The sequence below is a fragment of the Bombina bombina genome, chromosome 1 (genome assembly GCF_027579735.1).
Source record: "Bombina bombina isolate aBomBom1 chromosome 1, aBomBom1.pri, whole genome shotgun sequence".
Classification (NCBI taxonomy): domain Eukaryota; kingdom Metazoa; phylum Chordata; class Amphibia; order Anura; family Bombinatoridae; genus Bombina; species Bombina bombina.
The window spans coordinates 1,165,696,573-1,165,708,328 of NC_069499.1; positions in this window are offsets into that span (position 1 = coordinate 1,165,696,573).

Below are 11,756 nucleotides of genomic sequence, written 5' to 3' on the forward strand. Positions count from 1 at the left end.
TGACTACTCTGCTTCTTAACCCTTGTTATTCTGGATTGTCTCTTTGTTGCCAAACCCTGCCTGCCTGACCATTCTAGTGGTGTGCCCTTGGACTGCTTTACCGTTACCAAACCCTGCCTGCCTGACCCTTCCAGTGATTTGCCTTGCCCTGTTCTGCCTTTGCCACTGGGGACTGTCCTGCCTGTGGTGAGTGCCGCTCTCCTCATCTTACTACTTTCTCTGCTCTGGGATACTCCCTATCACTCTGGCTTGATGCCAGGATAATAAGACTACTGGCCGAGTTCGGTCTGATAGAAGGGTATCCCACTAGAGACCTTACATCTCTGTTAGATAGGAGCACATCAATGTTACCTCCCCAAAACGGCCTTTTTATACATTCTATCACTTGCCATTTGAATGTACACACCTGGCCAGCATGAATTTCTATATAATATGCAGAGCACGGAGTAGACGTGGAAATATAATTGAGGTGCTTCCTTATGCGGACACTTACCTCCCTGGTGGTCATGCCCACATACTGTTTATTACACTTCATACAGACTATCAGATAGATTACATAACAGTTTCTACAGTTAGTACAGCTTGTGAGATCATACACCTTTTAAGTCACTTTTGATTGGAAATTCTTTGTCACCAAGGCATGGCCACAGGCTTTGCAGCTGGAGGTTCCACATTTATAGTGACCTTTACGGTCCAACCAGCTGCCAATCCTTTGTTTATTTAATATTTACCATGCTTGGTGACAAAAAAATTCCCCAAATTTTGAATTCTTTTTTAAACAAAACTACAGCCATGTTTAATAAGATCTTGTAGATAGCCATCCACGTGTAACATTAGTAAATTCCACCTGATAATGCTAACCACATTATCATATTGATTACTATGTGTTGTGATGAAGGTTAGTTTGTTTTTATCTTGAGTGTTTTTTTCTAGTAGTTCTAGAATCAGGCAGAAGGTCCCCTCTATTCATTTAAGTTACTTGTTTGTAAGCTCTGTCTATCACACAAGGTCTATAACCCCTTTCCATAAGCCTAATTTTTAGGGGATGACTCTCCAATGCAAATGTTTTATCATGTGAACAATTCCTTCTAAGCCTAATATATTCCCCTTTGATCAGGCCAAAGCCCTTATTCTTTGGGTGCTTTATTTTTGCATGTAATAGAGTATTTGCTTTCTGAAAATCTCACTTATGATAATTCCAGCTTCAACCTGTCCCTTTAAAGACAGATCAAGATATGCTATTTCACTGGAATGGCTAATGGAAGTAAACTCCAGACCCACCTCATTGGTATTTAAATAGGTGACAAAGATTTCAGCTTCCTGGGTTGTGCCATTCCATATAAAAAGCAAATCATTGATGTACCTTCGATAAAATCTGATATTGCCAACAAACGGATTACTGTCTCCAAAGACACGGGACAGCTCCCACCATGCCAAATACAAATTATTATTTAATTGTAGTGTGAGGTTAGGTGTTAGTGTAACTTAGGTTAGGTTTAATTTTACAGGTAAATTTGTATTTATTTTAGCTAGGTAGTTATTAAATCGTTAATAACTATTTAGTAACTATTCTACCTAGTTAAAATAAATACAAAATTCCCTGTAAATTAAAAATAAACCCTAAGCTAGATACAATGTAACTATTAGTTATATTGTAGCTAGCTTAGGGTTTATTTTACAGGTAAGTATTTAGTTTTAAATAGGAACTATTTAGGTAATGATAGTTGGTTTTATTTAGATTTATTTTAATTATATTTAAGTTAGAGGGAGTTAGGGTTAGACTTAACGCTGAGGCTTAATGCTGCTTTTTTTACTCATAACGCAAGACTCGTAATCTAACCGTCTGTGTTTTTTGGATCATTAATTGATCATTCAAAATCTTTAGTTCTGCCTCCACTCATCTGTGGAACTTCTCCATGATCCCTCCTCTACACTTGGTAGGGTAAAAGATAGAACTTGGTTTAAACTGTGTACTTCTTTTCACCACCCAAAAAATATTTTTGTGGGTTTCCATCTCCAGATCCAGGAGACTCATGTAATTGTTGGTGTCGTCAAAAGCAATATCAGTACTATTAACCAAATTGGGAGTGACCAACTCCTGATCCTTAACAATACCTGGAGCCCCTTGTTTGGCAAAAAAACTTTTTTAGTTTGAGCTTTCTTATTAAACAGTTAAGATCTATTATATTTTCAAACAGGTTACAATTGTTAGTGGGGACATAACCCAATCCTAATCTTAGGACCTCTGTTTACCCTTGGGACACGTCCAAATCTGTTAAAATAATAACTGCTAGATTTCGTACTTTTTTTTTCTACCTTTCTGTTCTCAGGCCATAGCGGCTTGTCCTTTGTACGTTTTCCTCTCCTTTTTCTCCTTCTACCCCTATGCCCTTTTTGTGTGTTTCCTGAGGAAAAACCTGCTGTTCTACATTTTCTCTATTTATTGGGCCTATATATGATGCTTGCTTGGCTGGTATATATTTCCTTCTCACTACCATCTGGTCCCAATTACTTGTGGTATCTTGGGACAAACTCTGTGACACTGCCTGTTGTTTACTGTTAACTAGATACTCTCTATTTTCAATAATATTTACAGTTGTCTCTTGTTCCCTGGGTAGGGCTGATTGATCTTCTGGGGCCTGATGGATTATGGTAGAAAACTTTGCTTCCTCATCAGTACTTGAAAGATCAGTATCTGAAAAAGAAACATGTTTAGTCCCTGTATTAACATTCCTTCTCCTATTCTGACGTTTTTGCTTATTTCTCTTTTTAACATTAGTGGAATACAAATAGACTGTATTATTCCTATAGTTCATTTGATCTCTATAAAATTTCTTGATTTTAAGAGCATCAATGTCCCCTTTTACTGCTGTGATACTGTCACTTAGAAAGTCATCCAAATGTTTGTATTCTTGGTGAGTGATGAAAAGATTAAAATCCTGTTGTAGGCCAGTAATCGGTCCCCTCAGCTGTTCTAGATGTTGTTTCGTGTGTTTAACTAGCATTAACATTAATCTCACAGAACATTCTGACAGAATCGAGTTCTATTCATTTATAAACTCTTGATCTGTAATTTTATTTCTCTATTAACTTATTTTCTCACCATGTCTTGTGTTCATTGATTAATAAGGATTCCATTTTCTGAAAAACATCTGATATGGTAGTTTTGCGAAACTGTCAGAAAACAAATCCTCTAGAGATGGTCTCTTGTTATCCAATTCAGAAACAGTCCTCAATGAAAAGGGTAAAGTTTCCATGTTTCTAAGAACAGAAATATTAATGTATATGTATAGAAAATATACTATTGTTAATATTTCAAGTGGATGTCAATTTGGGATAACAATCATTAATTTATTGTAATAGCACTGTGGAAAGAGTGGCTTATCTCAAACTGCGTGGAGACACTATGAATGAGGCGAAAGTGTTACTACTCAGTCAATAAATACAAAAGAATTTTAGTGTCCAACCACTGCACAGAGTAACCATTATTCCCAAATATTGTAACACATTGCCTTAATTCCTTACCAGTTCTATCTCACATTGATGAGCTGAATACAGATATAATGTTGTAATAGCAACATTGATGACTTGTTCATCCTGTGATGGGGCACCCCTGAGAGCTTGATGCAGTTCGAAGAGGATATATATATATAAGTCCCCTTCTTAAAATTCAGTGCTAAGATGGATATGGAGAGTATTGAATTCCTTGACACTCTGGTATATAAGAGCAATGACAGTTTATAGACAGATCTATATGTCAAACTGACCGATCACAACACATTACTACACAGAGCCAGCTTCCATCCTCCCAGGGTATTCAAAAGCGTCCCAGGGTATTCAAAAACTGTAAGTGGATCGTCGGGGGATAGTGTTAGTTTTTTTTTTTTAGTTTTTTTGGGTGGGGTTTTTTCAGATTAGGGTTTTGGGCATTCTTAAAAGAGCTAAATGCCTTTTCAGGGCAATGGGTAGCGTAGTTTTTTTTTAGAGTTAGGTTTTTTATTTTGGGGGGTTGGTTGGGTGGTGGGTTTTACTGTTGGGGGGTCTTTGTATTTTTTACAGGGAAAAGAGCTGATTTCTTTAGGGCAATGCCCTACAAAAGGCCCTTTTAAAGGCTATTGGTAGTTTATTGTAGGCTAGTTTTTTTTTTATTTTGGGGGGCTTTTTTATTTTTATAGGGCTATTAGATTAGATGTAATTGGTAATTATTAGTGTTAGGTTTTTTTAATGAACAATTTAATTTATTTAATTTGTTCATTAATGATAATTTAATGATAAGTTTTTATTTATTTTAAGATAGGGATCTTGTAATTTTAATTTAAAGTTAGGGGGTTGTTAGGTTTAGGGGTTAATAGTTTAATTTAGTTTTTTACGATGTGGGGGGATGGCGGTTTAGGGGTCAATAGGTTTATTTAGTGGCAGTGATGTGAGAGGCCAGATGTTTAGGGGTTAATAACTTTATTTAGTGACGGCGATGTTGGAAACGGCAGATTAGGGTTTAATAGATTTATTTAGGTGGCGGCGATGTCGGGAGCAGCAGATTAGGGGTTAATAACATTATATAGGTGTCAGCGATGTTGGGGCAGCAGATTAGGGGTTAATAACATTATATAGGTGTCAGCGATGTCGGGGCAGCAGATTAGGGGTGTTTAAATTTGGGGTTTATGTTAGGGTGTTAGGTTTAAACCTAAATATTTTGTTACGGAGCTTTTCATTCCGTGATCACAGGTGTTAGGTTTTTTTCTAACACTTTATCCCCATTGATGTCTATGGGGAAAGCGTGCACGAGCATGTCAAAGCAGCGCTTGGATTTTGAGCGGTATGTAGCCACCATATCGCATGCACAAGGCGGCTTTTTCAAAACTTTTGTTGCATTTGTTTCGCACCTTCTATAGCGCAAAACTTGTAATCTAGGTGATTGAGATTAGTCCCACTGTTGGTAACAATACTCACAGAGGGGATAACAGCAATAGGATCTCTGGAATTAAATACAACACTATGAGTAACAAAACTTTTAACATTATTAAAAATAATTTGTTTTTGTCCTGAGATACATGAATTCGAACAATACCCTAGAGCATCCTACCGCAAAGGCAATACTATGGGTAAAACATTAGTTCATGCACATCAGACAGTGACCACTAGGGGCAGCACTACACAATTTTTGGGAAACGCAAAGATGTAACATTTCTATGTGTGGGAGGAGTTCAATGCAATAGCATGATAAAAGGAGGGGAAATATCACACCCCTACACAGGAAAAAAATCCTTGGCTACTATAAATGTAATTCCACATACGTAGTTTAAGCGCTTAAATGCCTGTGTAGCCTATTATATATAGAAGATGCCATCGGGATGAAGATAAAAGATGCCACTTGGATGAAGATAGAGCCGTCTGGATGAAGATGGAGCCGCCGGGATAAATATCCTTCAAGTGGGACTTCAGCAACTGTAAGTGGATCTTTGAGGGTTAGTGTTAGGATTTTTTTTTTATTTTTTTGGGTGAGGTTTTTTTTTAGTTTAGGGTTTGGGGTTTTTGTAAAAGAGCTAAATGCCCTTTTCAGGGCAATGAAAAATAGCTAAATGCTCTTTTAGGGGCAATACCCATACAAATGCCCTTTTCAGGGTGATGGGTAGCTAAGGTTTTTTAGATAGTTTTTTTTATTTTGTGGGTTCGGGGGTGGGAGTTTGTAATGTTAGTGGGTCTTTGTATTTTTTTTTCAGGTAAAAGAGCTGTTTAACTTAGGGCAATGCCCTACAAAAAAACCTTTTAAGGGCTATTGGTAGTTTATTATAGAATAGTTTTTTTATTTTGGGGTGTTTTTTAAAAAAAATGGGTATTAGAATAGGAATAGTTGTTAATATTTTTGATAATTCATTTGTTATTTTGTGTAATGTTTTTTTTTTGTTTTGGGGTGGGTTTTTCTTTTTAGAATAGACATTTTTTATTTTTAATGGGCAGCAAAAGAGCTGAATGCCCTTTTAAGGGCAATGCCCATGCAAATGCCCTTTTCAGGGCAATGGGTAGATTAGGTTTTACTTTATTTTTATTTTGTGTGTTTGGGGGGTGGGAGTTTGTATACTGTTAGGGGGTGTTTGATTTTCTTTTTTAGAAAAAGAGCTGTTAACTTTAGGGCAATGCCCTACAAAAGGCCCTTTTAAGGGTCCTTGGTAGTTTATTATAGATTAGGGTTTGGGGTGTTTTTTTTTTTGTTTTTTTTTTTAAACGGTATTAGAATAGGAATAATTTTTATTGTTTTGCATACTTTCGTTTGATATTTTTTGTAATAGTAGGTTTTTTTATTTTTGTAATTTTAGTGTTTTTTATTTTTTATAATTTTAGTGTATTTTATATTTTGTAATGGTAGTTTTTTTATTATGTAATGTTAGGTTTTAGTGTAAGGCAGCTTAGGTTTTATTTCACAGGTAAGTTTGTATTTATTTTAAATAGGTAGTTAGTAAAAAGTTAATTACTGTTTACTAACTAGTCTATCTAGTTAAAATAAATACAAACTTACCTGTGAAATAAAAACAAAACCTAAGCTAGCTACAATATAACTATTAGTTATATTGTAGCTAGCTTAGGTTTTATTTTACAGGTAAGTATGTATTTAGTTTTAAATAGGTATTATTTAGTTAATAATTTTACCCTTAATTTAGCTCTATTTTAATTATGTTAAAGTTAGGGGGTATTAAGGTTAGGGTTACGTTAGGGTTATGTTAGGGTTAGATTTAGGGGTTAATATAGTTTAATTTAGGTTGTTGCAATGTGGGGGCTGGCGGTTTAGGAGTTAGTAGGTTTATTTAGTGGTAGTGATGTGGGAGGCCAGAGGTTTAGGGGTTAATAGCTTTATTTAGTTGTGGCGAAGTCAGGGAGCGGCGGAATAGGGGTTAATAGATTTATTATAGTGTGGTCAATGTTGGGGTGCAGGAGAATAGGGGTTAATAACTTTAGTATAGTCGTGGCGATATTGGGAGTGGCAGATTAGTGGTTAATAGATATATTTCGGTGGCGGCGATATCGGGAGCGGCTGATTAGGGGTTAATAACATTATGTAGGTGGAGACGATGTCGGGGGCAGCAGATTAGGGGTGTTTAGACTTGGGGTTTATGTTAGGGTGTTAGGTTTAAACGTTACTTTTTTTTTCCCATAGACATCAATGGGGCTGCATTACGGAGCCCTTGGTAGTTTATTATAGATTAGGGTTTTTTATTTTGGGGTGTTTTTTTTTTAACGGTATTAGAATAGGAATAATTTTTATTGTTTTGCATACTTACGTTTGTAATTTTTTGTAATAGTAGGTTTTTTTATTTTTGTAATTTTTGTGTTTTTTATTTTTTGTAATTTTAGTATATTTTATTTTTTGTAATGGTAGGTTTTTTTATTATGTAATGTTAGGTTTTAGTGTAAGGCAGCTTAGGTTTTATTTCACAGGTAAGTTTGTATTTATTTGAACTAGGTAGTTAGTAAATAGTCAATTACTATTTATGAACTAGTTTACCTAGTTAAAATAAATACAAACTTACCTGTGAAATAAAAATAAAACCTAAGCTAGCTACAATATAACTATTAGGGGCGCAATAAGATATACGGCGTAATTTTCGGCTCAAGCGAGGTAACCCGCGCCGCCCATAGTTTCACATCGCACATCGGGGTATTACATATACCCTGCCGGCAGTTGCTAAAGTGCCGTAAGTCGGATAAACTAGCGATGTCCAGAAATAAACGTAACTACAAATTTCTGGAGTCGCCAGTGACTTACGGCACTTTAGAAACTGCCTGTGCCTAAAAAAAGTAACTAAAATATTAAATCTCCCGTAACTGTTTAACACGCCTCCCAAAAATAAGTCCGACACGTATATCCCTATATCCGCAATCCCCCCTCTCACTCCTAATAATAAATGTATTAACCCCTAGACCGACAACCCCCCACAACGCAATAAGCCTAATTATTAACCCCTAAACCGCCATAGCCCACACTGCAATAGACCTATCCTAGTATTAATCCCTAAACAGCCGCTTCTGGAGCCCACCGCCACCTACATTATATGTATTAACCCCTAAGCCGCCACTCCCAGACCCCGCCGTGCCTAAATAAAGTGTTTAACCCCTAAACTGCTGCTCCCGGACCCCACCGCCACCTTCATTAAATTTATTAACCCCTAATCTGACCCCCCTACACCGCTCGCCACCTACATTAAATATATTAACCTCTAATCTGACCCCCCTACACCGCCGCCACCTACATTAAATATATTAACATCTAATCTGACCCCCCCTACACCGCCGCCACCTACATTAAATGTATTACCCCCTAGACCTAAGTCTAACCCTAACACCCCCCTAACTTAATTATTATTTAAATAAATCTAAATAATATTAATATTATTAACTAAATTATTCCTATTTAAAACTAAATACTTAACTATAAAATAAACCCTAAGATAGCTACAATATAATTAATAATTATATTGTAGGTATTTTAGGATTTATTTTTATTTTACAGGCAACTTTGTATTTATTGTAACTAGGTACAATAGATATTAAATAGTTAATAACTATTTAATAGCAACCTAGTTAAAATAATTACAAAATTTCCTGTAAAATAAATCCTAACCTAAGTTACAAATACACCTAACACTACACTATCAATAAATTAATTAAATAAATTAACTACAATTATCTAAAATAAAATACAATTAAATACACTAAACTATAGTACAAAAACAAACACTAAATTACAAAAAATAAAAAAATATTACAAGAAGTTTAAACTAATTACGCCTAATCTAAGCCCCCTAATAAAATAAAAAAGCCCCCCAAAATAATAAAATTCCCTATCCTAAACTAAATTACAAATAGCCCTTAAAAGGGCCTTTTGCGGGGCATTGCCCCAAAGTAATCAGCTCTTTTACCTGTAAAAAAAAGAACAATACCCCCCCCCAACATTACAACCCACCACCCACACACCCCTACTCTAAAACCCACCCGATCCCCCCATAAAAAAAACCTAACCCTACCCCATTGAAGATCACCCTACCTTGAGCCGTCTTCACCCAGCCGGGCCGAAGTCTTCACAGATGGGCCAGAAGAGGACATCCAGACCAGCAGAAGTCTTCATCCTATCCACGCAGAAGAGGACATCCGGACCGGCAGACATCTTCATCCAAGCGGCATCTTCTATCTTCATCCATCCGACGAGGAACGGCTCCATCTTGAAGACCTCCTGTGCGGAACATCCTTCTAGGCCGACGGACTAACGACAAATGAATATTCCTTTAAATGACGTCATCCAAGATGGCGTCCCTCGAATTCCGATTGGCTGATAGAATTCGAGGGACGCCAATCGGAATTCGAGGGACGCCATCTTGTATGACAAGCCGTCTGTTTAAAAACTTGTAATGGCTGCGCTATAGAGGGTTAAATAACGTTCGTTAACTTCCCTATAGAGTGCATAACTTGTAATCTACCTGTATTAGAGACGTGCCGGAAAGAAAATTTGGTTTTGGGTGAAAATTTTATTTCGGATATTCAGGGAAATTCATTCCCCAAATATTCATTCCCTGCACTATATCAAATTTTTGTTAAATATTTACATTAATTTTCATTAAAACGATATATAAATGTTTCAAAGCTACAGGGCAAATGTTCACCTGTAGCTACAGTATGTATCTTAATGTGCTCTCCAGAGCATGGAGAGCACGTTATGGTAAGTATGATTTTCATAAGTATTTATTAGTTTCCTTTATTTTTGTTGATGGCTTGTTTTGGATTTTTGTTTGGTAAAAACAAAACGAAAATTTGATTTTCATGACGAATGTGCATTTGTCCGACAATGGCTGCATATCTCCAAAATATATAGCTCTAAACATTATAATTGGTAACTATGTCATCAAATTCATTATCCACAATAAAATGTAAGCGTCTAACATATGGTAATATGGTAATCCACTTGTATACTGTTCTGATTAATACTTAAGAGTTTTGTGAAAAATGCACATATTATTTTAAAAATTAAGTAAAATTTGGGTAGACAGAGCCAGATGTAAAGAAAAGATACCAATGTTGAGATTGTAATGCTGAGAGCCATATTCATTTTGATTTGTTTCCAATTTTTTTCAAATGCATTTACATTCCCTTCGCTCATTTCCGCTATTAGAAAACAATAATGAAAACCTACAATATTTCTCATGCAATATGTTTTCACTTAATTTTATAGTGATTAAAATCAATTCCCACAGCTTAGTTTAAGCCCATGTTCTTAATTTAAAGCCAGAATAAAACTTATTCTATGTTGGCTAAAAATTCAAAATATTTCAAATCCCAATCAGTGCATGTACCCCATTAATACTTAAAGAATATTCACTCGTGTATAAAGGGGACAACACTTTCACAAACAGTATAATAATCCACACTACACATAATCAATGTTCTTAGAGTAAAAGTCTCATATGATCTGATGTAGGTTGAAAATATTCCATCTGCACAATCATAGTTAAACCATTCCCAATGCTCATATAGCTCATTGGGTACATTATAAATTGCCAATCAGAGCATTATCTCAATATTTCTACCTTGCATGAAATCTCCACATATATATCCATTATTTGTCCCCTATTCTTCTCCATCTTAAGGCACATGCTATCTTTTCCATCAATACAGTAAGAGATAATATTTGTATGTTCAAAAATAGTAAATGACCTAGTTTCCTCTGCGACATTACAGCATTCCCTCTCTAAATTTGAAAACATGGTTATATTAATGATCCTCAGTAGACCACACCATTATATAAAATACTTAAAGAATTAGGGCTAGATTGCAATTGGAGGCTAGAGTGATAACTGTGCTAGCCGTAAGCCTTTTGCGCTCATCGGGCTGCACTGGTATTATGATTAGAAAGTAAAAATTTATTGCACTTGCGGTAACCCGACGAGCGCAAAAGCCGACCTTACACTATCACACGCTCGATAACCTATTGCCCCATTGAAGTTAATGGTTAGGAGGGTTAGATGTTAGTGAGTTATTTTGCGTTAGGGGGCTGGCGGTTTAGAGGTTAATTATATGGTGTTTTACTATGCTTTGGGGTGCTGGCAGTTTAGGGGTTAATAGGGCAGTTTTTTTACTATGCATTGGGGGCTGGTGGTTTAGGGGTTAATAGTGTACTGGAGACTTTACGGTGGGCTATATGGCAGTTTAGGGGTTATTAGAGTAAAGGCTTATGACAATCGGGTTTGTGCAAGTATGTTGTTAGTTTTTTTTCCACTTTTTTTTTTAAATACAATTCTTTCAAATGTAACTTTTAGAGGAGAATGTTTCTAGAGTCCTTAATGGTACTTTTATTCAGCATATACATATAGCAAAATTAGTGAATTAAATCTGTAGTGACTGTGTGACACAGTCAGGGATTTAGAAGAATTTTAATTTGTCAGAAAATTTGGATCCTTATCATAGTGACATAAATTGTATAATGTATTAAAGGATACGGTCAGTAAGTCTGCACCTGTGTTGTCAAGTTCTTTAATTCACTAAACAGTTTGTCATTAAAGGAACAGTCTAGTCAAAATTAAACTTTCATGATTCAGATAGGGCATGCAATTTTAAGCAACTTTCCAATTTTCTTTTATCATCAAATTTGCTTTGTTCTCTTGGTATTTTTTGTTGAAAGCTAAAGCTAGGTAGACTCATGCTAATTTCTAAGTCCTTGGAGGCTGCCTCTTATCTCTCTTTGACAAATTTTCACAGCTAGACAGAGCTAGCTC